A 27,771-nucleotide genomic window follows, 5' to 3' on the forward strand; every position below is an offset into this window, starting at 1 on the left:
CTTCACTCTGTATCTAACAACCAATAACTGATTTATTAATTTATTCATTTCCTAATACTTACCTTTACCATATTCAGTGCAGCAGGGGCTACAGTCTATCCTATCTAATAACTGACATAAAAGACCGAATGAGTCCTGGCCAGGATTCCAACCTAGTACATAATGCATGCATGCTCACACACATAACTACACATGCAATTACTGGTAATTTAGTGACAGTAACCAATTTAACTATCAACATTCCTATGGATGTGGAAATAAACCACAAAATCCACCAAAATTGTTCATGGATATAAGGGAAACATGAAGCCTCTGGTCACATGGTACTCCTGCAGAAACTAGGTTGGAGAGGCAAGTGCTTTGAGACAGTATTGCAGGTCTCTGCCTCATTATGTTGGCCGGTGCATTTTTTAGAAAAATATCTTAAATAATCTATCATAAAGTTAGGAGAAAACAATGCACTGTTTATTGCTGCTGACACATCCTCCATGTCTCTGCCTGGAGTTTTGTCAATTGCTCCCATCCCAAAGATATTCATCTAAACTTCCCATAGATGTACATGCTGTGTGAGAGTGAAGGAATTCATACATCATGCAGATAGCTGGCAGGAATTTCTATGCCATGTGCCCAGTGAATGCCAGGATATGCTCCAACTCCAACATTGCACTGCATTAGGGAAAATAAGTATTCAGCAAAAGGAAGGAAGGATTTAATAAGAGGTATAAAACAAATAGCTTTAAAGACAGTAATCAAATAACCATCAAACAAATACTGTTTATAACAGGTGCAAGACCTATTTATTTATTGACATTTGATTACCGGGAAAGTTTGACTAGGAAGAAGTTCATTTTCAGTGGAGACCCAAGGAGAAACCATTTTAAGAATAATAATTTTACAATCTTCAAAAGTAAAACAAAAACATCTACAGTTTAAATAATTATAACAAATTAGATATAATATAAAACATTGCTTAAGAATCAATATAAGTTGTATGACAATTATTTAATATTTATAAAAATTTTAGACAGCTTGTAGAGAAGTTTAAGGTAAGTTAGTCTAATATTTATTTTATTTATTTATTTTATTTTATTTTACATTTGTTAACCGGGCTAGTCTAACTGGATATATTTCCATTTTCAGTAGAGGCCCGGGGAGAAAAGCTCCAGTGAAACAAAAATAAAAATGTAAACATTTAAAAATTAAAAAAATTAAAAAAATTAAAAAACATTTGAAAATTAAAAAAAACATTAAAAAAATTAAAAAATAATTAAAAAACAGTTAAAAATGAAAAATCAATATTAATACATAATAAATTAATGGATTTCAATAGAAGATTATTCAAAAAGCAGGAAGTAATTAGAATACAATAAATTACAGCAGTATTACTAGAATAATGTAGGCATTTACAATAGTAGAGGTGACAATATGTATAGGATAATTCTATATGCACTGAGATACATGTAGACTATCAGCATATTAACAGGATAGAGATTTTCAGAGCATTAAGCAGGATAGATTACATCAGTATGTTGAATTCTGTAAACCAGTTACAGTCCTACCGCAAAGAATGTGAAATAGGTAGAGGTTCAAGAGAAGAAATATTTGTAGTGAAGGAGAAGGTTAATCAGGGTTGCTACAGGGGCATAGCCAGTTTGATTTGAGGTGTCTTTTGAGGTTTTGTTTAAAGAGAGGCAGTGAAGAAATTAAAGTTAGGTCATTAGGTAGTAAGTTCCAGTTTTTTCCCACAGAGTTGGAAAACAGAGAAACTCCAGCCATGTTGTAAGACTTGCTTATGCTAGCAAGAAGTTTGCTGGAAGAGCGAGGAGAATTTAGATTTTTGTATGGGATTATGAGATTGGAAAGTATAGGGGTGCTGTTAGGTTTATCAAATATCTTGTGGGCAATGGTGAGTTGGGAGAGTTTCAATTGGTTTTGAAATTCAAGCCAGCCTAGCTGCATTAGATTCAGACAATGGTGAGTTCTAAAAGGATTTCTGGAGGCAAATCTGGCAATGTTATTATAGGAATTAGCTAGTTTGATGAGATTATTTTTCTTTAGATTAGTATATATTGGTGAGGCATACAGAAGAGTTGAAATTAAATGGGAGTGTGCAATCTTAGTTCTGGCTATTGGTGTTAGGAAAGGTTTAATTCTATATAAGGAGCCTATTTTTCTATTGACAGTTTTGATGGTGTTATTTATGTGGCTGTCAAATGTAAGGTTATTGTCAATAGTAATTCCTAGCAATTTAGTGGTAGAATCGGGAAATATACTTGTGCCATTATTGGAGATGACAGAGAATTCTATGGGGGAGGATTTGCTGGTGAGTGTGAAGAGAAGGAGTTTAGTTTTTTTGGCATTGTGCAGGAGGCAACGTTTAATGAACCATGTTTCAACTATGTTGAAAACATTCTGAGTAAAAGAATGTAGATCATTTGGGGAGTTTGCTGAGCATATTAGTGTAGAATCATCTGCATATTGAATGCAGGTGGCTTGTGGAATGGCTACATGGAGGTCATTGATAAACAGTGAGAAAAGAAGTGGACCTAGAATAGAGCCCTGAGGGACACCGAGTGTGACAGGTAGAAGGGATGATATATTATTTTCCCAAAGAACTGCCTGTTGCCTATTGGTAAGATAAGACTTGAACCATTGAATTGCCAGGCAGTCAAGGGAAAGGGATTCAAGAATGTTGATAAGAAGCGTATGGTTTACCATGTCAAATGCTTTTGACAGGTCAATAAAGAGTGCAGAAGAGAGGTTGTTGTTATTACGATTTCTATTAATGGCATCTGTAAAGGATAATAGGGCAGTTGTGGTGCTATGGGATGGCCTAAAGCCATGCTGACAGTTTGCTATGATGTTGTGTTGAGATAAATGGTTTAAAAGTTGTTGGTGAATGCATTTTTCCATAATCTTTGCTAGGGGTGATAATAGAGCTATTGGCCGGTAGTTGGAATAATCATTAGAGGTACCCCCTTTGTGTAGGGGGATAATATGGGAGATTTTCCAGATGTCTGGAACTATTCCTTCTTTAATGGTTCTATTTATGAGGATGGAAATGGGATAAGAAATTACTTTGGCTGCTTTTTGCAGGTATTCTGATGGTAGCTGGTCAGCAGAAGGAGTACAAGGTTTAAGTTTTTGGATGTATTTATAGATGAGAGTGGTTGATACAAATGGGATACAAATGGGAATTTCAATATGAAGTGATGGAAAGACAGGTTTATGGTAAATTTAAAGACAAAGGTATGGAAAACAATTAGATATCAGTAAGGAAGTAAGCGAAGAAGGGAAAATAAGGCGGCATAAGGATTGAAAAGGTACTTGTTCATATTTAGGGATATACTTTATTCTGGATTTGAACAAGAACAAAGCCAGATTTAAGCTAAGAAGTCTTTCAGGGTAGTTTTGAAAGCTGGGAGGGAGGGTATTGACCTGACTGATACAAGTAAGAATTTCCAGGTCTTAGCAACCTTGTATGAGTACAGAAAATGCCCACCAGATCTGTTAGGTTTGAAGACAGACAGGAGTTTTTGATCACTGGATCACAATAACCAACTGGGAACATAATTATGTAGAATATTTTTTAGTGCTGGACTGGCAGATGGATGCTGGATAATTTTATAGGTTTATGAAGTTGTGTATATGTTAGTTGATGAGGCTGTTATAACCAATTTATGCTATTTAGTGCTATACAGTGGTGGTCCCTGCTGCAAATTTAGCACCTTTGTTATAGCATTGATCAAGTTTTAACTTTTGTGAAGCCTGGAGGTTAGTAAGGATGGGAGCACCATAAGGAAGAGTGGGGAGGAGGTAAGTAGTGCAAGTGGAGTTTTAATTGCACTGGTCAGAAAGATTTTGGATCTGTAAAGCATCCCTAGTTTATGATGACTTTTTCTTATACAATTTTGTTTATGTAGGTCAAATGTAAGTTTATCATCAACTATCACCCCTAATAATTTGCTGTGAGAAGTGACTACAATGGTTTCTTTTATCAAGAGACATGACTTCCATTTTTGTTTTCTCATGGGAGAGGGATTTGGAGAAAAAAAGTAGTAGTTGGATCTGTTTTAGGTTGAGCATGAGTTGTGAGTTACGAAGCCACGTTTCAGTGGCTGTTAAAGCTTCTTGAGTAATTTTTTGTGTACCATGTTATCAGATATGTACTCACATGTTCTTATGCAGAAACCAAGTTTCCAGAGCTTTTCTGGATCCATCTATTGGTTAAATCTATCTGTAGTACCCATAGGTATAAAACCTTCCATCTAAAAACTAATCCATACTTGTGGGCAAAGTCAAAATTTCTGGAAGGAAGTCAGCTCCTTATCCAGATGCAAATTTCTACCACACAACAATTCTGACAATGTCATACAATGTGGGCAAAAAGAATGAACTCCTTCTGACTTTCTGAAATAATTCATCTCCCTCCTCCTAATAAACAACCCACGCTTTCATCATAACATGGTCCCACATTCCCATAATCATACTTACCCTCATTCTCTTTAAACATAAAACCAGAGCAAGTCACATCACTTCTAGATCAAAAGAACATTGAAATGACCCCAGTTTCAGACAACCTATTCCCTGGGTTTATTCATCACTGTACAGAACAGTGTACACTTCCATTCACTCAACTCTGCCTCTCCAAACACAATGTCCCACACATGGAAAGCAGTTCCAGTGAAACTTCTACCAAAAAAAAAAATACCATCACTCAAACTTCCCATTTCTGACTAATCTCAATTCTTCCAGCTCTAGGGAAATTACATAAAAAAGTGATTTTTACCCAATTATCTGTAGAATTCCAGAAATACCAACCTTATTTTATTCAAACAACATTAGTTCTGGCAACGACAAACACAATGACAGCCCTGTGGACACTAACTGATGACAATCTGTTAAACAAATGTAACCACTCAGTCTCTGTTTTCCTTGATCTCACCAAGGTGTTAGACATTGTTGATTACATTCTCTTCCTAGGAAAACGAGTAGAAATAGACATCAGCTACAATTCACTACCAAGGTTTTAAGGTATCTTGCCAACATATACTTCTTAATAAAAATTGAGACTTCTTTCTCACATAAAGCCTCCTTCCACACCAATGTTCCCCATGACTCCATCCTTGTCTCTCTCATTTTCTCTGTCTTTATTAACAAACTTTCTTCTGATGGTTATTTATAGATCCTGCTCCAGCCTTGCAAACATACAATCCCAACATCAATCAGATCTTCATTCTCTCCAAAATTGGCATATTATCCTGAAACATTTTAACATATCCCAAACCATGCTATTCAAGATCCAGTAATGTTGTCCCATGCCTACAATAGCATCCACATCAATGCACATGGAAACAACTATTTCCCTCAAATACCTTGATATGTGATTAGAACAAACCTTAAACTTTTATATTAAAAAAACAAACAAACAAAAAAATCAACTCCAATCTCCTCTTCTTTTGGACAAACAAAACCTTCACAGAACTTTTGGTAAATAAAATACTTGGTTAAAGAAACTAAACCTTCATCAGCAGATAAATAAGACATGCTGGCATAATAGGATTATATTATAGTCATAATAGCCATGGGAAAGGAACCATACTATCAAAAGCTCCCCCCCCCCCACAAAAAGCATCTCTGTCCATACTCTCCAGAGGCAAATGGACTTTTCATAAACCATACTGCTAAACTCTTGTTAATAATCCGACTCTTCACATTATTCCATCAAAGAGTTATGTCCCCACAAGCATGCAAATTACCAGGAAAAGCATGATCATACAACCTTAGAGGTTACTCGCAGTTAGCCCCAATCCCTGGCTCTCACAACTGACCTGCAGTGGACAAAACAGGCCTTCTCAACTTTAGCTTAAACACTTTGCCTGTCTGTTTCATCTTGTCTCAACCACATTACCTCCATACCCACCTTCTGTCAATAGGTAAAAAGCATACCTTTTCAAAAAGTCACAAAGCACCAACCACAAAAAGGTCATATCATCTAAGAACCATATGTCACCTCTGCTTGCAAATCTTCATAGTTTATCTCCAAGGGATTGCTCTTTAGCAATTTTGGAGAAGTAAAACTTGAACGGTCATCTTCTTTCTTTCCCCAAAACTTGTATTTCCTTCTGGGAAGTAATTCACCCAGCTCATGTATGTAAAAGGTCAGTTTTGATTAGTGCACTAATCTGGTTAACAAATGTAAATAAAATATCCTGAATATTTTAAACGTATTCCTGAGTGAATATGTAAATCAAGTGGAGGTATATTAAGCAATGATTACAGTTGGCGAATTATTTGTCATAAGTTGCCTAAAAATCACTTATGCAAATGTCTTCCATTTAAAATGATTAACATAAATAAGGTCTCCATTACCCTGCTCTGTGCAATTAGTTATAATAAGAAAATGAGAAAGTACTGAAGTACTATGCAAAATAAAAACATTAATAAAGAAGTATGCTGTTACTTAAAATGGTTAATAGAAGAAAGATCCTTAAAATTATTAATTAAGCCATACTATATTTTTATATCATCAGAGTTAAAAAATTAAAAAATAAAAACATTTATTCATTTTTGTTGACTTCTTAGTTTAGGCAATGCTTAAATGACAGAGTCTGAGATACCAGTACATGGAAGCAGCAGCAATAGTATGTCTGAGACCTTTTAGTGAATACCTTAAAATACGGAGTATATCTGTCATAGTTCATAACTTCAGCACCTAAAGTGCCACTAGCAGCTTAATCAAAGATTGCTATTTGTAGTGTCAGACAGAGCATTTTAGTGATCAAGGACATTGCTAGTGAGATTTTTCACATCCTTTACCAAGCAGTAACCTTGGAACAGAATAATAAAGCTTGTGGGCAGAGGAGCAGGACTGCATGAGTGATGCCAAGTACCTGTCCTATGAAAAACTGTTTTGTTGTTTTTACTTTCTGTTGGCCACCAGTTTTGAAGCGACAGGTTGCAAAATATTACATTTTGAAGAATTATTTGACAGTAGTCAGACATCCTTTTAAGGTAAAAGAGGATTTAAAGCTACTATTTTGTTGGAATATTTTTAACAACTCCAGCTGATCAAAATACAATTATTGAAGCCTTTTGCCAGTTATCTAAAATCTTTGCCATCAAGAAAGTCTTAACTCCCCTTTACTCATATCTTCTCAATATTTAATATAATGCAGCTTTTGGTAAGTATTTACTAAACATCTCATATAACTTGAGAGACCTCAGAGATTCATAGCTAAAAAGGTCAGTGGCCTCAAAAATCTAAAGTCATCAGGAGAGATTGACAGAGATTTTTCTGTACTCAGTCTCTTACAGACTCCTCCATGGAGATCTATGTCTATCTAGCCTTTCACGGCACAAAAATGTCTATCTAGCCTTTCACGGCACAAAAGACTCAATCCTATTTGATCTTTTATTCCTTCACAGAACTTTTGGTAAATAAAATACTTGGTTAAAGAAACTAAACCTTCATCAGCAGATAAATAAGACATGCTGGCATAATAGATTCATACACCAATGTATCCATCACCTCTGGAACAAATTCCACTACATATCAGAGTAGTAAGTACCCTTGTCATCTCCAAGGTAAACCTAGATATCTGGATGGGCAGCCCCAAATTCTCTCTTGTCTATCTTGTCTTACCATCCTTGAGGCTAGAGGGAAATTCTGAATAGGGTTTCTTGGCTAGGCTTGAAAAGGCCTGCAGACCAATTTCCTAGTGCTTACCTATAATCCTATGTAACCAGGTTGTGACATTGGTTGAGTTCATTCCAGAAGTGCCGAAGGTACTGGTCATGTAGGAGTGTCAGAGTAACATTTTCAGTTGCTTGTGAAAGTTATGGACAGTATCTCTGGAATGTCACAGTGAGTTGGTAATCCCCGTTTTTAAAATGTAAGATGAAGGGATGTTACAGTTTTAGATGTCTCATGTTACACAGTGTGTACAGGAATGCTAACATCATTGCACTGTAAATGAAACTTCTAACAGCTGCTCATCTGATTCTGGAGGAAAAATGCAGATTTTGTCTTGGCTGTAGAACAACGGATCAACTCACTGTATGTTTGTGGTTACTGCGTCATAAGAGTTTGCCAAAAGTCTTTAATGTATATTTTGGACCTACAGAAGGTATATGATCTCATATCCCAGACTGTCCCCTGAGATGTTCTACAGCAGCATACAGCTTTACAGCCATGTTTGCACTATATTCAGCTATTGTAGTTGAGAAGGACTAGTAGAGTTAGTATTTTCAGTTATGCCAGATATGTTCAGGGTGGCAGGGGGGTCTCACTAAGGCTTTCTCTTTTTTCTTGACTCTTGTTTGTGATTTTCATCAGTAGTATATAAAGGTATAAGCACAGACAGGAGCATATAAAAGCCTTATCAGAGTAGTAAGTACGAGTTTCTGCTGTTTGTTTGCAAACAGTATTGTTTTCTATGTCTTAAGAAAATATGAACTCCAACTTCCAATGGAGTAATTCTCTTCTTAGCTTGAAGCAGATGGAATGAAATTTAACACTTCTAAGTCACAGGTCATGACTTTTTCTTGAAAAAGATTGGACTGTTGTTCATAAATGGGGGAAAGTAACTTCTTCAACTTGAAGACTTTAGGTATCTTATGATTTGATTGAGGACAGCCGGGAGAGGTCAACAGAAGGGCACAGAAAAAGTAATACAGCAAATGTTGATGCAAAGTGTGGAAGAGAAGATTGTTTGACCCATAGGATGAAACTCAGTGAATATTAGTCATGTCTGTCTTCTTTGCCTTCACTATCATCATGAACTTTAGACATCAGCTGGAAGGATGAGACTGTAGGTACATGAAGTTGAAAAGAGGTTGCTTCAAAGTGTATCTGGAGCAGTCTGCATGCAAAAGTGAGGCTCTCTGCTAGTCTTGGATTAAATTTGCCATTGTTTTGTTTGAGAAGAATTGTCTGAAGCAGGATGCTCCCTAGGCATTACGTATAGGCGGTATACCATACATGGCTCGCTAGAACAAGTCCCTGAGACATACCTATATCACACTGAATGGTTTATATATCTAAATCTGTCTGGTAGCATACAGGAATCCCACAGAATAAGTTTGAGACAATTGCTGGATATAGGGAAGTTTGTCTACCCTTCTCTGCTTGTAATGATGAGTAATCTCAACAGGGCAATCTGTTTAGGAAATGGATGGATAGCTAGATGGATGGACTTTCTGATAAGGTGTACATTGACCACCGAATTCCCAGGCCCATAGCATTTCATAGGCAGCAGATACACTAGGCACATGATGTTATTCCATAAGACAGGAAGACACACAGAGATAATTACATCTGGAATACATGTAATGTCATATTGCAGCTAGCAGAAGACTCCATGTAAACTTACTGGATCAATTTTTGCTTTTCACCACTATCAGTCAGAGTGACCAGTGAGAGAAATCTAAATGCTCCAAACCATGCGTGTACTGGCTGTGATCAGTGACTCCACTCCTAAATTTCTTTGCCTGCCAGCAGCATTTGGGAATTCCCCAAACTCTATTGTTTCCCGCACAAATGCTATACTCAAACCGACTAACTAATCAAAACAAAAGGAAAAGGCCCAAAAGCAGAATCTGCTAAATTATAGAACTTTTATTCCAAAACATTAAGCGCTTTTGTCCATAAATAGTTTGGAATTCTTCAGAACAAATAACACACCAAAACACACAATATACATATCAAAATACCCCATCAAACAACCAAATAGACAATTAAACTATTAAGTAGTTGAATACATTCAGTAAAAAATGTATTTATTTATTTTTATTTTACATTTGTTGACCGGGATAGTCAGACTGGATACATGTCCATTTTCAGCGGAGGCCCAGGGAGAAAAGCTCCACATAGGTACAAAACAATATAGTTACAATACAGTGAAATAGAAATAAAAATAAAATAAAAGAAAGGAAAAATAGGAGAATACAAAGTACATAAAAATTAGTTACTATAACCTAACAGTTTAACTACAGTTCTTAATACAATTATTAAAGTAGTGCAATAGGTAAATTGAGACAGTTATAATATATGGTTACGGTGGTGAGCAGTTAGTAGGCAGATGGATTAAAGGTCCCCTCTCTAGGTTGTCCTATTGGATTTGGATTAGTTATGGAATAAGTGAGACCCATGTTTAACAAAGGGCATCTAATCTGGATATACGCATGGGCAGAGCCATTTCACCTTAAAATGTTGTTTTAGAGTCTTTTTAAATTGACCAAGGGAGGAAATTAGCCTAAGGTTGTTGGGGAGGGAATTCCATAGCTTTCCAGTGGTGTTAGCGAAGAGAGCTTCACCACCCATATTGTTGGATTTGGTGGTGTGGACAAGGTGTCTGTTGGAGGAGCGAAGGCAGCTTTGGTTAGAGTAAGGAATAATTATATTACTCAGTGCAGGGGTTTTATCAGGTTGTTTAAGGATTTTAAATGCTTCTGTGAGTTGGTTCAACTTGAGAAGATTGTGTAGTTCTATCCAGTCAAGTTTTGTCAGATTAAGGCAATGATGCGTTCTAAAGGGCGATCCAGTTACAAATCTGGCTATGTGATTATAAGAAGCAGAGAGTTTGTTCAATTCACATTTGTTAAGGTAAGAAAGAACAGGAGAGGCATATAGGAGAGTAGAAAGAAGGTGAGTACGGGCAATGGCTAATTTGGCAAAAGGGGTTAGAAAGTTCTTTATTCTGTATAAGGATCCAAGTTTCTTATTTAGAGTCTTAATGGTTTGATTGATATGCATATCAAATCTAAGTTTGTTGTCAATGACAACTCCTAGTAGTTTTGTATAGGAGTCGGGTGAGATGATGGTTCCATTATTAGATTGTATAGTGAGATGTGTGGGAGGAGGGGCAGGAGTGGGGAAAAAGAGAAGCAATTTGGTTTTATTTGGGTTTAGAATAAATTGGTTAAAAAACTTCTATAACCAAAGCCCTTTGTGAAACAGAACACACTGTAACAACTCAGAATATATATATATATATATATATATATATATATATATATATATATATATATATATATATATATATATATATATATACATCTATATATCTATATATGTATGCATCTCTCTCTCTCTCTCTCTCTCTCTCTCTATATATATATATATATATAAACATATATGTGAACTCCTGTAACTGCACAGTAACACAAATACAGTAACTACATATGCAGCTGCAAAAATATAAACATAATAGCATTACTAAATCTCATTTAATTGTTTGAATGCTTTTAGCAACAATGAAGTACCTAAAAAGAAATCTCACTTTTTTATTATTATTGACCCCCCGGTTCAATCAACGCACCCCTAAACCTGGACATTCTAAAATGATTAAAACACATGTTGTAAAAACATAAGCCTCAAACTTCAAGAAAAAAAAATAAGATGCTTTTAATTCTAAAATACTTCTTATCTGTCGTTACCTGCTTTTCCCTTTCCTAGGACTGTTAGAGATTGCTGTTTACCTGTACCCATCCTACGACAGATATGAGCCCTTTTAACTGCCAACTAATCGTTTCAGAGGCGGGCTACAGCACAACACTGCTACTAGTTGGTGGGGGGTATATGGTTGCATGTATGGATGTGGTTTGCATTAATAGGAGTAGTGTGAGGATTTGGAGTATACAGGGGATAATACTAAAAGAGTCTTTGTAAATGTGGAATGGAGGGGCCATGCTAATTGAGAAGCTATGTGAGTGTGCTTGATAGGGTGGGACCTTTGGTTTGAATTATTTTGGAGGTGGTTAATTGGATGAAGATGAGTGAGGGTGAAGTTATGGCTGGGTATAAAAATAATGACTATGGGGGAGTGTGGAAAAGGGGGAAGGGTAGGGAAGCGAAGTGAGCCCAGAGCAAAGTGGAGGGTGAATGGAGCGGGTCAGAGCCTGGGCTTGAAACAGCCAAGCAGCAGACAAAGAGCAGAAAGAAAAACAATCTCAGAAAGTAAATGCAGTACTGCAGGTGAGATGGGCTTTAAAGCCTCACATGCACTTTAGGAGTGTGTTTTTCTATCTGAGCTAAAGAGTCCTACCTTAGATGTCTGTAAGCTCAGGTGTATAGTTATAAAGGTGGAGCAAAAAGATATCTTTGTATGTATCGCTGAAACAAAAAGGAAGCAATAGGAGGGGAGGGGGGAGACATTTGCAAAAAGAATCAGGAGGGGGAAGCAATACAGGTACTGGGCTAAAGCCAATTGCAGGAGAAGCAAAGAAGTACAGTATCAAGGAAGCACAGCGGTTGAGTAGGTAAGATAGACCTAACAAGAGAGCTAGACAAGTGAAATAGCATAGGGGAAGCACAGTGGTTGAGTAGGAAAAAGGTGGACCTAACAAGAGAGAGTGAGAAATATAGCACCAAATGAATCAGCCTCTTCTCTTGCTGTCAGTAATCTTTATTTTATTTATTTTGTTTTGAATTGTTTGCATTGATCAAAAACAACCCCTTTTAGCCATGATCATTTTCATGATAAAAGGACAATAATACAAATAAATGCATAGCAAATCTGTAAAACATAATATACATGCCTACACCTCACACAGAAGGAAGACGCTCTGAATGTGAGGAGACCTGTATTCAGTTAGCAGTGCAGGTGCTGCAGAAGTGATGAGTAAGCAAGGAAGCACCTTTGCTTGCTGTATTGGTGATATCCATAAAGGAGTGGGGCATCACCTGCAGCACTCGGCCTTGGAACTCCTCTAATGTACATATGGGACCACCCTGGGACAGCATGCAGTTCAGACACATATGCATTACTATCAGGCAGCTGTTGCAGCATTCCAGATAGGAGAAATAACTAGACAAACCTATTCCCTTCTTTTTACACTCCAACCTCTGTAATAGAAGGGTGGGGGTAAGACTGGTGAGCTAGCAGCATGCAGGGAACAAATCAGCCATAGGGGTTTCACTCTGCATGTCCAGCTGTTGCCTATGGGGAGTTATAATTTAATTAATTCTAGCCAGAAGATAGGCTAGTGACAGGGGCGGCCCATGCTATTGGACTGCTGGACTGCAGCCCCCCCCAACTGTAAAAAAAGAAAGAAAGTAAAATAAAATAAAATAAAATACAAAGAAAAGAAAAAAAATGATCGCAAGTAGTGGACCTTTGTGCATGCGCACTTGCATTTCTGATATCCAGACTGCTGCTGAGACAGTCTGGAGCATGCGCAGACTGTCTCAGTAGCAGTCCGGATTAAGAAGCATTCAAGTGCAGAGATCCAGAAGTCTATGCAGTTGTAACTGCATAGACTGTCACTAGAAAGGGATCAGACTCCAACATCAGCAGGCTGGGAGTCTTGTCGGGGAAGGACATCTCGCGGGCTTGTAGTGCTCCAACAAACAGACCTGCTGTGAAAGGATTTATTACTGCAACAAACAGACCTGTCCCAGGTAGTGTGTGTGCGTGTGTGTGTGAAATGCCCCAGGTGCTACATGGTGGTGGGTAAAGAATAAGGCTTGAACCCTGTACCTTGGGCCCAGGTGGCAAAAGCCTGAATTCCCTACCCACCACCATTTGCAAAAATGTTGCAGATTTTTCCCTCATACTTGTTCTGTTCCTCATAAAATCTGTGGTTTCTGTAGTTTTGTGTCCTTGCAAAGCCAGTAGTGCATTGGTGCAGTGGTAGCATTGTTGCCTGACAGCTTCATGTTATCTGGTTTGATTCTTGGCTGGGGCGCCTTACCTTCTGTGTGAGTCTGTATGCCCTCCCTGTTTTTGTTTCCTCTTGTATCCTCCCACCTTACAAAGACATGTGTCTGTCTGGAGTGTTTCTCCTTGTGCCTCTGCTAAAAATTAGCTTTTGTTCCAAGTCAGACTTTCCTGGTTAACAAATGTTAAAAATGACACGCATTTGAATATCAGACTTCATATTCTTCAGAAAGTGCATGGTAACACAAAAGCTTTTATTCTAGCAATTTTCTAAGTGTATAAGATGGATATTTGAAATTTGTCCCTATTTGAAATTTGTCCCTATTTTTGGGACTGTATTCCCCCATTAGTGGCTTCATCCAGGTTTTGTGCTAAGGTTGAGAGCTATGGTGAGAACTGAATTCACTGAATGTTTGGGGGCTGTATTCACCCATTATTGGCTTTGTTCAGGTGTTTTGTGCTAAGAGGTTGACATCTGTACTATGGTGAGAACTGAATTCACTAAATAGTAGCCATTTAAGTTTCCATCTTCCTCTTTCACAAACAGCTGATTTGGCATAGTGGTATGTTGCTCTGACTGTTTTGCACAGGGTCCTGGGTTTAAGGCTTGGCAGTGAAATGTATGGTGGTAACACAGCATTTTATTCTGGCAATTTTCCAACATTATACAAGCAATGTTTAAAATGTGTCCCTGGTTTTTGGGCTTTTGTCCCCCCACAATAAACTTTGGCTTTTTTTCAGATTTCTTTGTGCTGCAAAGTTCAGAGATACAACTGAGTGACTAGATTTTACAAGGAGATGAGAGCTGCAGGGGAGAAAAAGTTTAGTGCTGCTTATGTTGAGTCTGCTTGCATTGTTAATAGCAAAACAGGTAGTATACTTGCTTTTGATGCAGAAGGCTGTGTGTTCTACTCCCACAGTAGATAGATGCATTGTTGATACTGTACTGTGTTGCAAAAGGGGTGGATGCTGCACTCCTTTTTGGTGAAGGTACCTAGTAACTATGAACCTGTTATCAGTTTGCCATCCATTCCCTATTGCAATATTGCTAGCTTATCATTTTTTTAGTGTAAGATAGGCAATTTATTCCTCAAGGGTAACGGGCACTTTATTTGTAGATGAAACAATGAAATACGAAGTTGTTTGCTAGCAGCAACCTCTTCATTAGTTACAGATCTCTTTAATGTGGAATTATTTAGATGACTTTTACTTCTTCAGAGATTGTGCATATTTACTGATACTGGTGGACTGTAGAAGTTTGAGTAGACTTTTATAATGGAAATGTTCTGAATTGGGCAGTTTTGTCATTACTGGTGCATGCATTCTGTTTCATTGTTTACTGGAAAATTTCAAAACAATAAATATAAAACACCCTCTAAAACTGTACTGTATTGTTCAAGGAATATCATTTAATACAACCAGGAAGGTGGTATGAAACAGCATGTGTATGTTTCATGCGCAAGGGGCCTATGATTTGAAAACAGCCCAAACCTAAAGTTAATCTGCCACTGGCAAAATGTATTTTCTTTGAATGTGGGTTTCAATGCTGTTTCAGTGATTGTGAGTTTTCAAGGGCAGAGAAGTTTTAATGCTAAGTCTGTTCTCATTATAAGAATGCATTGATTTGTTTAGCAGATAGTATATCTATTAGTGTTTGCAGTGTAAAATGCAAAATAAAACATTTAAATGAAGTCCAAATCATCGCAGAAGTAAAGCAGTATGCACATTAGTGTTTATGGTAAATGGGGTGAAATAGTCAAGTAATGGTTCATTGGAATGGCTGTAGGGGGTGGGGGGAAGCTCCCTTCGACCATGATTTTGTGAGAAGGGGAAGGGCAGCAAACTCAAAGACAACCGCGGCTGAACTATACCTCTCAACTGTCCAGATTTTTGCAGAATGAATAGATTTTTGCTTCTTATTTTTTGTTTGTTCCTCATAAAATTTGTGGTTTTCTGTCAAATCATTTAGGAATGAAGTCACTAAATAATGACAAACACTGAGTTTCAGACTTCATAACCTTCAGAAAATTGCATTCTAAAGCAAGACCTGTTATTCGATCAACTGTCTCAGTTTATACAAGAATAAGTTTTAGTACTGTTTATATGTTCCCGTTCCCCCCGTATATTTGGCCTTGTCCAGATTTCCTGCATTAACAGGTTGAGAGGTACATGCAAATAAATTGCTTTATAGAATTAGGCATATCCAAACCTCTCAACTGTCCCCAATTTTGGCTCAAAATGTTGCTCTTCCCCTAATAATCCCTCCACAAAAATGGCAATTTTGGAAGAAAACATGGAGGGTTTACAATTAATAAATAACTGTAATAATCAGTTATAGATTACTTTTATTTCAGAAATGCATGTAGATTCTTTTATTTTGTCAGCTGCTCAAGTTGGTAGTACTAATATTAAAAAGTGTCCCTTCTTTGACAGGTTCCCAGCTGTATTGTGTGGATATTTTATATTTTTGAATCACATTTTTGGTCCATTTTTCATAAAATTGTGGGGTTTTTTTGGCAAATTAGTGGCAAATCATTAAAGACTGAAGTTAGAAAATAATGACAGACATTTCAGTTTCAGATTTCATACCCTTCAGAAAATTCATACTAATGCAAGACCTACTATTCTATTATCTTTCTAAGTTTATAAGAGCAATATTTAAAATTGTCCTTATTTTTGGGCCTTTGTCCCCCTTCTATGTATGGCTTTGTCCAGATTTCTTGCTCTGAGGTTGAGAGGTATGACAAATGTGTCAGGGCCATCGCAGTCAGCCAGAGACATTTCAAATTGTGACATACTTGTTGCACCCCACTCCCCCATGTAGTGACTCTGGATGTGTCCAAGCAAGGCAAGGAGCAGTTATGCAGTGTAAATGTGCAGACTATCCCCCCATCCAAGGTAGACACAAGTACTACAATGGCTTTTCATCTGTCTTTGATTTTACAGAATGTTCTGGTTTCTGTCATATTTTTATACTGTTGATTTATGCGTATTATTATTCAGAAAGTGCCTGTTGCTCTGTGTTTAAGTAGCAGTGCTTTAATTACCATCTGGTAAGCTTGTCTGAGATTGTAAGATGCAAGTACGTTTTAATAAGCACACTGTTAAAGAATTGCCAACATTGAAAGCCTTTCTGTTGTTGCCATGCAGAGAATACTTACATAACTAGATAACATATAAGCCTTGGGTATTGAAATGCATATGACAGTATTTGCAATAAAGGACAGGATTACATTATTTTAAGAGCTCATTACAGGCTTTACCTGCAAACTAAACAGAATGCCAATCTATCATGTGTGGTCCTTATCCTGTGCAGTAATCCTTTAAGAAATGTATGTTGAGCTTGTTTCTTGTTTGATGTTCATGTTTTACTTTGATCATGTTTTCCCCATGAAACAAGTAGATAGTTGTTGTCAGGCAGCAGGTCTTTTTTGGATAAGAAACATTTTTACAAGTAGGGGTATCACAGAGATTGCTACTTTCAGCATGTTACTTGGTACTTTATAGGTTCATAGGTTCATAGGTTCATACTAGGCTATCTGCCCAAGGGCATTTACAAGCCTAGCCCATAGTTTTGTGGTATGCCACCCCTTTTTAGGTGGGGACTATACCCATTTTTTTTTTGTGCTGCCTCTGTCGACAGCGACAAGGTAGGTAATCCCTGGGTCATCGATATCCTCCCATCCATTGGTCAAGATTTCTCTTGAACAAGAACAAAGGCCAGCGACCTCTCTCATATGCCTATTTTATTTTTTGTTCCAGGAGCATAGGGGGTGATTGGAATATCCCTCTCCTATTAATAGCAGTAGCAATGTTTAGGTTTAAGTGTCCCTAAGTGTCCCGCCCTTGTGGCTCTGATGGATCTAGATTTTTTGAGGTGAAGCATATTCATCTTATGTGAAGCTTATTAAAGCTGAATATAAATTATAATTAGAACTGGGGTACAAGGAGAAGTGGTTTGAATTGAGTGCTGCTTGTTTTTCTTATACTTGATTTTGACTAGCATTCCAGTAATGTATTTAAAAAGTAATTTATTTTTTCATGCCTCACAACCTTTTTGTTTCCATCTAGATAATAAGTAAGCTGTCATGCAACCAATGGATTGAAATATGTTTTTTTTCTACACTCCATTTTGTCTTGATTGGACTCTCATAATGATGGTTTGGCACCCAGGGCAGAGTATTTAAATAAAGTTACAGTTTTTGTGGTTTTGAACATAGCTCCTCCCCTTTCCAGTTGGACACACCCATTCCCATTGATCCCACCCATTCAGCTGTCTCCTGCAGCCCTCCCCCCCTTTGATTTGAAGTCACCAGCTGCCACTGGCTAGTGAGCGCATAGCCCCAACTATTGTACCTCTTCCCCCAGTGAAGGAATGAATGAGTCCATAAGGTGCAGGTAGAGGACCATTTGGGGGTTTCTGAGTAGATGTGATAGGAGGATGGTCAAGAATAACAGACTTGGTGAACATCACTATATCATCATTCTAATCAGATTTAATCTCTCATGTTATTATCCAAAGGGGGGATATTTGGCAATGTATCTATCCCACCAGCCCTCGAAGAAGGCTGCCAAGCATTTTAATAACTACTTCAAATCTCAGCTCCTTTGACTGCACAGACTCACTAATCAAGCAGTACTCACAGAGAAGACACCCCACATTCACTGTCCTTTTATTAATCCGATGCATAGAGAGTCTGTTCAACAATTACATATTTTTGCCACTGTACTGGATGGTTTGTCACCACACTAAACACTGCCACAGCTCTTAGCAAAACCTACCTACTCCTACATTTAGTCTAATTAGATATCCTGTTCTAGGGCACTGAATCTGTGCAGCTTATTCCACAACAGTTAGTATTATCTTTCCAAAGCTGGTGCTGTAGGCACAGAAAGACACAGCTCTTTCTGCAGCAGTAGTGCCCTGAGTTCAATTTGTGAGTGTAGGTGTTGTGGGGAAGGGACATAGGTGTGATCATTCAAAGTGGGGTTGGCAATCATGAGTGAGGGAACCACTTGGTCAAATCCATGACAACTGTCTAGTAGGTGGTTCACTAATCTTGGGAAAGGCTGAAAAAAATCTAGCTGGAATTTGTTGTTTATGATAAGATGCAAAACCACACAAACATGCATGCAGACAGATAGACACACACACACACACGCACACACACACACACACACACACACACACACACACACACACACACACACACACACACACACACACACACACACACACACACACACACACACACACACACACACACACACACACACACACACACACACACACACACACACACACACACACACACACACACACACACGCACTGCATCTGTTAATTATCATGTGGATGATGTTATGAGCAAATGATAGTAAAAGACATGACTTACAAAAGGTGGGTGCAGAACCATAGCTATGTTACTTGGCACTCTTTGAAGTTATCCAGTTTTCAAAACTGTAGCAAATTGCATGCTACAAATATAATAAGCAGCTTGCTACAACTAAATCATACACCTGAATTGCTGAAATGCAAGTGAAATGTCAGCATTCATTTCTGAATGCTAATTGTGCCCCCAGTGCCTTGCTCTCAGAACAGCTGCCTCCTTCACTTTGCCATAATCTTGCCTTTGGGTGGAAATGCAGGGAGGGGTTTAGAAACTGAAGAAGTACAATGCAAAGTTGTAAACAAAATGTCAACAAAGGAAGTGAGGGCAGCAAAGGCACAAGTCAAAATGGAGCTGGCAGACAGGGGAAGAATTATGTCATTAAGCATTTAGAAAGAAATGGAGGGCAAACCTGAACAGTTTGAAAAAAATGGATGGGATATCTTAGACGACTGGAAAAAAGGAGGAAGTGAGGCTGATAGTTAAGATTTAAAGAATAGCAGAAAGATGACACATTTGGTGGGGGGACTATGAGACAGAACTGGCTGCCTAAGGTAGAGAAAGTACAAGACCAGATAGGGTGCATTCCTTCCATCCACTATAGTTTTGTCAGTGTGCTAGCAGATTCCCATAGCAGATGTCTGCAACAGATCAGTGGCCAGAGAAGAAATGTCTACACATATGGTATCCTTGTTAAGAAGGAGGGGGGTCGAAAAGGAAAAACTAGATGAATACTGGACTGTTAGTCTAACAGCAGTTGCACAGAAAGCATTGTGGGGACAGCTGGTTGGTTAACTTGAGAACAATAGTCTCCAGGACAACAATAAACACAGTTTCATACCCACAAGAAGCTGTCAACTACTCCTTATTCATTATTAATTTTAGAGTTATAAGAGAATTTAGCATAGACCTGCTTTCTTTTCTTTGAGGCCTTGATAAAGCCTTGCAAATGGTCTCAATGTTAAGGAATTGGATAACTGCACAAATGAAAGGTAGGATAAATAGGTCGTAGGTGAGATAAACAATGTCAGGGATAAGCAAATTGACTTATGAGATATGATACTAAGTTCTGGGTCCAGTACAGTTTAGAATTATCATTATAGATTTTCTTGAGGGAAAACAGAATTGCTCCAGTCTCCTCAATAATGACAAAAAGATAAAGGAGCAGTGGAGGATGGGGACAATTGCTTAAGGGATGATTTGGAGATATGGAACAAGTGAGCAGGTGTGTGATATCTCAGGTTCACTGCAGACAAACGTCGAGTACTGAAACTAGACCACATCAAAATATAGCATAAAGTACCTGATGGGGAGGGGAACTGATGACAGGATACAGCAAAAGTGTCTGTGAGAAGTGGCTACACCAGGACTAGAAAAATGGAAGCAAAGTGAGAGGGAACTGGGAGCCACAATTATAAAGTTGTGAATCCTTCTGGGTGACAGAATCCAGAAGCAAATAGATAATGCTATCACTGCACTTGCCCCTGATAAGGTCACACCTTGAAATACTGTGTGCAGTTCTGGAAGCTATTCAGGCAGATGGATATTACCTTCCTGGAAAAAATACAAACCTATTAACCTATGGATGGGGGATAGGAAATTCACCTTGGGGGTCACGTCCATTGCCCTACTAGACATGGGTCCAGGGAAGTAAATATTGTGGGAAGATATAGCCAGGGAATTGTTATGGCTAGGCTTGTATAGGCCCTAGGGCTGATAGCCTAGTACCAACCTATGAACCTATGAAGAAAAGCGATAAAGCGATGAGAAGGATAAATGGGATAGATGGAAAAGGATACTGACAAAGGCAAGACAAGCTGGAGTTCATTTCAAGTCAGACAGCTAAAGATTAGCATAATAAAATATGGATGCATTACATCATGTTAGGAAGATCTGAATGTGCCAATCTCACCAGAAAGGCAAGAAGTAAAGAATGAGTGAGAGTCACAGTCACACACAAGCAGCAGAATATAAAGTCCAACATAATCGGTCATAATACTTTCTCAAAAAGTGCCATGGATTCATGGATGGAATAGCAAAATGAATGGTAGAAGAAACTGAATATCATTGATTGGATGGAATGTGACTGCCATAATAATCTGCTCTTGCCTGCATGTATTGGTGTTATTGGAAACTGAAAGAAATAGCAAAAGGGTTACATTGGTTAGTAAGACACATAACAGTGTAAATGTTCATCTCAGTTAGCACTTGACTACCATGCTTTCACTTGTCAGTGTAAAATACTAAATAGCTGAGCTTGACAATTACTGCTACTTTCTCACCTTTCATGGAAAACAGTTACTCAGAGCCTTTGCCATGCCCAACTGATGAGGCATTCCAGATAATGATATAGCTGATTACCTAAGCACACATCAGGAAGGCTACCAAAAAGGGAAGTAGGAGCACTTGTTTGTCACGACAAGCAAGGGCATTGTTAAGGTCCTTATTATGAATGTCTCTCAGATGCCAAAGTATTCTGTTTTTAAAGATGTGATCTGTTTTGCCTACATAATAGTCAGTACAGCATTGGCATGTAGCGAAGTACACCAAATGCTGCGTATTCAGCTTTACATGAAAAGGTGTATTCCAGTCCACTGATGGGATGTTTAAAGGTATTAAGTACATCTATAGTTCTACAAGCAAAGCATCTGTCACATCGAAGGGTGCCTTGTTGCTCCAATTGGAGTTATGATGGAAGGCATCCTTCTGGCAGAGTAGATGCTTCAAGTTCTTTTTGTTTTTAAAAACAAACTTTGGATGTTCACCAACAATTTCACAAAGTTTACTATCCTGGGTTAGGACCAGCCAAAAATTTTTTAGCACATCACAAATCTGATGATTATCATTGGTGTAAGTCAAAATAAACTTGACGCAGTCATTATGTTGATATTGTCTGTCTCTTACATAAGAATTTTCCTGTTGTAGCTGCTTTTTAACATATGGTAAGCCTTTAGTCAATCTGAGATTCCATAGTTCCTCCTGGCTCACATCAATATCATGATTTGAATAGCCTCTCTCCTTTAAGTTTTGTTGTAAAAAGTATTTCTCCTTGTCAAAATCTCTCTCCTGGGTGCAAAGTCGTAAGATCCTGGTCATCTCATTCTTCATAATGTTCCTGGAGATGTGTCTGGGGTATATACTACTTTTGTGTAAATAATGATTTTTCTATGTGTCCTTCCTGAAGATAGAGGTGCCAATCTGTTTGTGTTCATCCAAGAATACTTTCACATCCAAAAAATAAATCTCAGAGCAGGAGCTCTTTTCAGTAAACTTTAAGAAGGTAGTGGTTTCATTCAAATAGGTGACAAATTTCTTCAGCTCATTCTCATCCCCTTTCCATAAAAGAAAGGCATCATCCACAAAATGTCCACAAAGGGCCACATTGTTGGGCCGAGGAGTGATGATGTTAAAAATATGTGTTGTCTCCCAAACAGTTAAAACAAGATTCAAGTAACTTTTGGCACAGGGTGTGCCCATGGCCACAACCCAGAATTGCCAATAATAATTATCTCCATAGAAAAACATATTGGTTTCCAGGATCATCTCAAGTAGTGTACAAATGAGGTCTAAATTCAGATTATGTGGAACTACAGAACCTAAGGCTCTGAGGGACTCAATTCCATAATCATTAGGGATGGAAGCAGAAAGACTACAAATGTCCATAGACACAAGCAAGATGTTGGACAGGTCTTCAGCAGTATTCATAAACATAGTCAGCTGTGTCAAAAATATACCAGTGTCTCTAAGAATGGTGGGAATAGCCACTAGTACCATCTTTAGCTATATCAATATAATGACTGTGTCAAGTTTATTTTGTCTTACACCAATGATAATCAACAGATTTGTGATGTGATAAAAAAATGTTGGTCAGTCATAACCCAGGATAGTCAACTTTGTGAAATTGTTGGTGAACATCCAAAGTTTGTTTTTAAAAACAAAAAAACTTGAAGCGTCTATTTTGCCAGAAGGATGGTTTCCATCGTAACTCCAATTGGAGCAAACAAGGCATCCACTGATGTGGCAAATGCTCTGCTTGTAGAACTATAGATGTACTTAATACCTTTAAACATTCCATCAGTGGACTGGAATACATCTTTTCATGTAAAGCTGAATACGCAGCATTTGGTGTACCTCGCTACTTGCCAATGCTGTACTGCCTATTATGTAGGCAAAACAGATCAAATCTTTAAAAACTGAATACTTAGGCATCTGAGAGACATTCGTAATAAAGACCTTAAGAATACCCTTGCTTGTCATGTTTCTCAATTTCCAGGACAATTTTTTTAAGTTTAAGGCCATTGAAGTTACATCTAAAGGGATGAAACTAGGTGATATTACCAACAATACTGAAAGGAATGAACCAAATGGATCATATATTTGAGAGTAGACAAGCCTCCTGGTTTAAACACTGTAGTTCCTCTGAGACCCATTCTAAAGCATAGGAGAACAGTCATTGGTTGATGTGAAGGTGTGTTTTCTTTTAAGTGCTCTGATTGGCGAGTTTTCCGATTGGAGCTCAAGGATGATACCTGGCTGTGACTGGCTTGTGATACTCTGATGGATGATTGGTTTATGCAAATAAGTACTTCTCTTCAAGCTTGTTGCATGGCGGTTTTCCGATTGGTTATTTGGCAGTACAAGCTGAAGTCGATTGGTTGTGTATATCTTTTAAAAGCAAGTTGTACCTGTTTCACTTTACGATCTGAAGAAGGTATTTCTGAAAGCACTTATTATTTGAAAGGGATTTTATTTTTGTCTTGCCACGTTTTATGTCTGAAGTTTTCTGTAAAAGATTTGTGTACATCTTTTTTGTTGGATTTTAACAGGTTTGCCAGTCATCTGTGGTGGTGTCACTGCTTTTCTCTTTGTATTTTACCATATGTGGTGGTGCTTTCTGCCATATAAGAAGCATAATGTGTGCATGGGTGTTGATTTCTGCCTATAGTCTTAATACACTGTGCCTATTATTTTACTTACTTATTTTACGTGAGAGTCCTTCAGAGATAAGTTTGGTAGATTATGCTCAAAGCAGGTTATAATGTCATGCAGGCAGTTTATACTAAAACTTGTTTAGTATGACATTACAGTAAGTTAAATGTTTACAGATGTCCCAAAGTACTGTACAAGGTATGAGATGTGGTTCATAAGTTCGTATATTCAAAAACCCATGCTCTGGCCCTTAGGCTAGCAAGATACACAGGCTCCATAAAAAGAGGTTGAATGCTTCTTATTCAACCCACAAGTCCAGATTTATCTTAAAAAGATCAACATTAAGTGAGGATTTTACAGAAATCTGCAAACAATTCCATAAAACAGGTAAAGACTGAGTAATGAAATGTGGTAATTTAAGTCTATTGATACCAACTCTAAAATATAAAACCATGTGCTTTGAATACCTAGGCATAGCCTACAACCCCAAATTCAACAGAGTTCTTAATTCAACACTCCTAAAAGCCTTATAGGTAATAATCATTTTGCCCATACACTATCTGTAATGTAAGACAAAAAAGTCAATATTTTAAGTCTGTCAGAACAATTAATGTTAAATAAACCACACATTTTCTTTATGAACTTTCTCTGAAATTTCTCTCTTGCAAAGTCCTTCTTTAAGTAAATACAGAAAAGGTTATTATATTCCAAATAAGGTCTTATAAATGTCTTATATAAGTTGATCATAATGTCCACATTTCTTCTTGAAGACATCTTTACAAGTATACCCATTTGCACTAATGATTTATTAACAACAGTATCTAATTTTTTAGAAAAAGTAAGCTCATTAGAAATGACAGTACTTAAATCTTTATACTGGGAAAATTCATCCAAATACAAATCTTGTCAGAATATATTCAGTCTTACCTTGGGTTTACAAAAATATACCACCTTACATCTGATGACCATTTACTAATCTTACATAAGTATTGATTAATTTCCACAAAAATCATCATCGTTGGCCATAGTGCAAACATTTTTACAATTATCTATTAACCAAAAATACTTATTCAATGGTTTTGTAGAAAACACCAAATTGAATTGTGTAGGGCTGAGCACAGACTCCTGAAGAACACCTCTCTGAATTTTCATAGCCGAGAAAATATACTCTTTCAAAATGACACATTTAGATTTATATGAAAGCCAGTTAGATATCCATTTGAAACAATTATAATGCAAATCACATAGTAATTTACATAAAGATAACTAAATTCACCCAAAAGGTTTAGCTTTACTGAAAGCAACTACAGTTATTGAAAATAAGTAACCTTAGCAGACAACGTGCAATAATCCATGGGTCAGTTCCCTTCAAACCATTTATTTACACAAGAAAATAAACAGGATTAAGTGCTTTCATCCATTGAACTGGATTTCATTAGAATTCATTACATCATGTATTCATGACCATTCTTAAAGGAAAAAAACTCCACGGCTCCAATTGACTTTAATTAGCAAATTGCCAATAAATTAAACTTTAAAAAACTTTAAAAATGTTTTCATTATACAAGAATTACATTCCCATACATATTTCCTGTCTGTGATATCAAAATAATAAAATATCACAAAAATATCACACATTTTTAAAACCTAATGTTAAAAGAAATTAAAAACAGTTATCAAAGTCTTCATTGCCAGCAAATGTTGGATAGAAATTGTTTCATTAATGCCTAACATCAATTGTCATTTAACAACCTTTGATTCTAAGAGTAAGTTAGGGTCCCCACCCCTAGAGTTAATTTTAGCCCACTCTAATATAGCAAAAACACATTTTTTTATATTGAGAACAGGTTCCTGAATGTTTGTATAATGCACTACTTTTGTTGTGTTTTCAGGTGTTGTATTTGTTCTCATCAATTCTCTTCCTAAGATTCAGTTCTGTTTTGCCCACATAGAAGGCAGAACACCCAGAAAATTTGGCAAGGTAAATCACAAACTTTGTTAAGCAGTTACCTTAGATTTTAGGTAAATAGATAATTTTCAATACAGTTTGCATAAACATGTATGTAATAAAGACTCAAATTGTTTTGTTAAATCTAAATAAACCATACCACGGGCAAAGCCAGCATCAACAGTAAGGGTATCTTGACCATAAAATTCAATCAAGTGAGTCAGTCCAAATCTTCCCTTTAGGAAAGATGGGGTGATAAACATCCACAATATCTGGGCAACTATCATCATATCAAATAGGATCAGTGATGCATCTCTCAAAGGATTTGCAGGTTATATTAGATTGGTAAAAATAACAGAAAAAATGGGTATTAATATACTTTCCAATTTTTTAATCAGGTTAACTAATATATTATCAGGACCCACTGAAGTATTATTTCAAATTCTCTGACATGAATTGTAAATTATTATATGTTATGTCTGGACAAATAAGACACATATTCAAATTTGTCAAATTTTCCTTAATACTCATATTATTCTCAATATTAAAGAAATGATTAATAAAAATATCATCAATCTTATCTTTATCTATAACAATTCCTTTATTGAATTATATTAATGATAAAAGGCTGTTGGACCTTCTAAATGAATTTATTTTATTATAATCGGCCTTTTTATTATTAGAAGTTCTGCAAATTATTTTACTTATTTATTTAGCTTGGTTTTATTTTGGGAAGCAGGTGTCCTTTTGTATAATAAAAGTAACATTTTTTCTTCTTTTATAATTGAATTTGTTTACTATTCTCCCATTTAGGGAGTTTATAATACAAGTTTAAGAATAGTCTCCACCCCTTCCTTTAATATTTGTTGAGTATACCATATCCATAATCATTATCTTTATCTGTTGCAGATATATTGCAGTTGTCCTGAAGACTATTCTTGTTAATATTTTCAAAATTCAAAATCCTCAAGTCAAATCTTGTGATAGTATAACGGAGTGAGAAATGGTTTCTAAAAGAGAATATAATGGAATTATGATCAGACTTAACTAAAGCTGGACCTATTTTAACATTGGTAATAATTTCAGGAATATCACAGACCAGTAAATATAGTTTATTTTTGTATGTAGGTTTCTCTATAACTATCTAAGTTGAATTATGGAAAATGAGCAAGTCCAAACCTTGCTTTCCATATAAATTCTATCTACTATATCCATACGAAATGACATAAGCAATATGGAAATTCAAATAAGAAAACATTTCTAGTGGTTAAGATATTTATTAATAGTATCTAGAAATCCTTTGAGGGCAATTTTATCCATACTAGGTTTGTGATAGCCTACCACAAATCTGAAGGTATCAGAATTTGAAAAAAAAAAATCTAAAACAACTTCCAACTACAGAACTAAACTACAGAACAAGACCTTGAACCATGAACCAGAGCCAAGATATTATCCCCACACAGACTTTATTCTGAAACATTCTTTACAAAACAATAAATAGGATTTGCTATCTTTACTGCCTATACTTAGGATATTATACAACTAGCATCTCAAAATATTATTAAATCCTTTTCTTCCTTGGCTGATGCATATCAAAGTCCTAAAACAGATGAAATATGTTTTTTTTAAAACCCCTGAAAGAAACCCAAAGCCATAATGACTTAGATGAAATTTATCATAACTAAACATTCTTTCATCATAAATAAAATCCTCTCCAAATTTTAGAACTGGGAAATTGTAAACTTGACCCAGTTGCCTAAGCAATGTGTTAAATAAGTCAGCCTTTGTATAACAATAATCCAACCATCTAAAGGAAAGGTAATACTTCATTAAAGGATACCGAAA

The 27,771-nt window shown here is 36.8% G+C and overlaps 1 protein-coding gene across 1 annotated transcript in view; it reads right to left on the bottom strand.

Moving 5' to 3' along the window:
- Positions 1-27,771, bottom strand: part of CNTNAP2 (contactin associated protein 2) — a 7,772,136-nt gene that overhangs the window by 6,603,523 nt on the left and 1,140,842 nt on the right. The window lies entirely within an intron of this gene.

This window comes from Protopterus annectens, chromosome 3.part0 (genome assembly GCF_019279795.1).
Source record: "Protopterus annectens isolate FY-2018-M chromosome 3.part0, PAN1.0, whole genome shotgun sequence".
Lineage (NCBI taxonomy): Eukaryota > Metazoa > Chordata > Ceratodontiformes > Protopteridae > Protopterus > Protopterus annectens.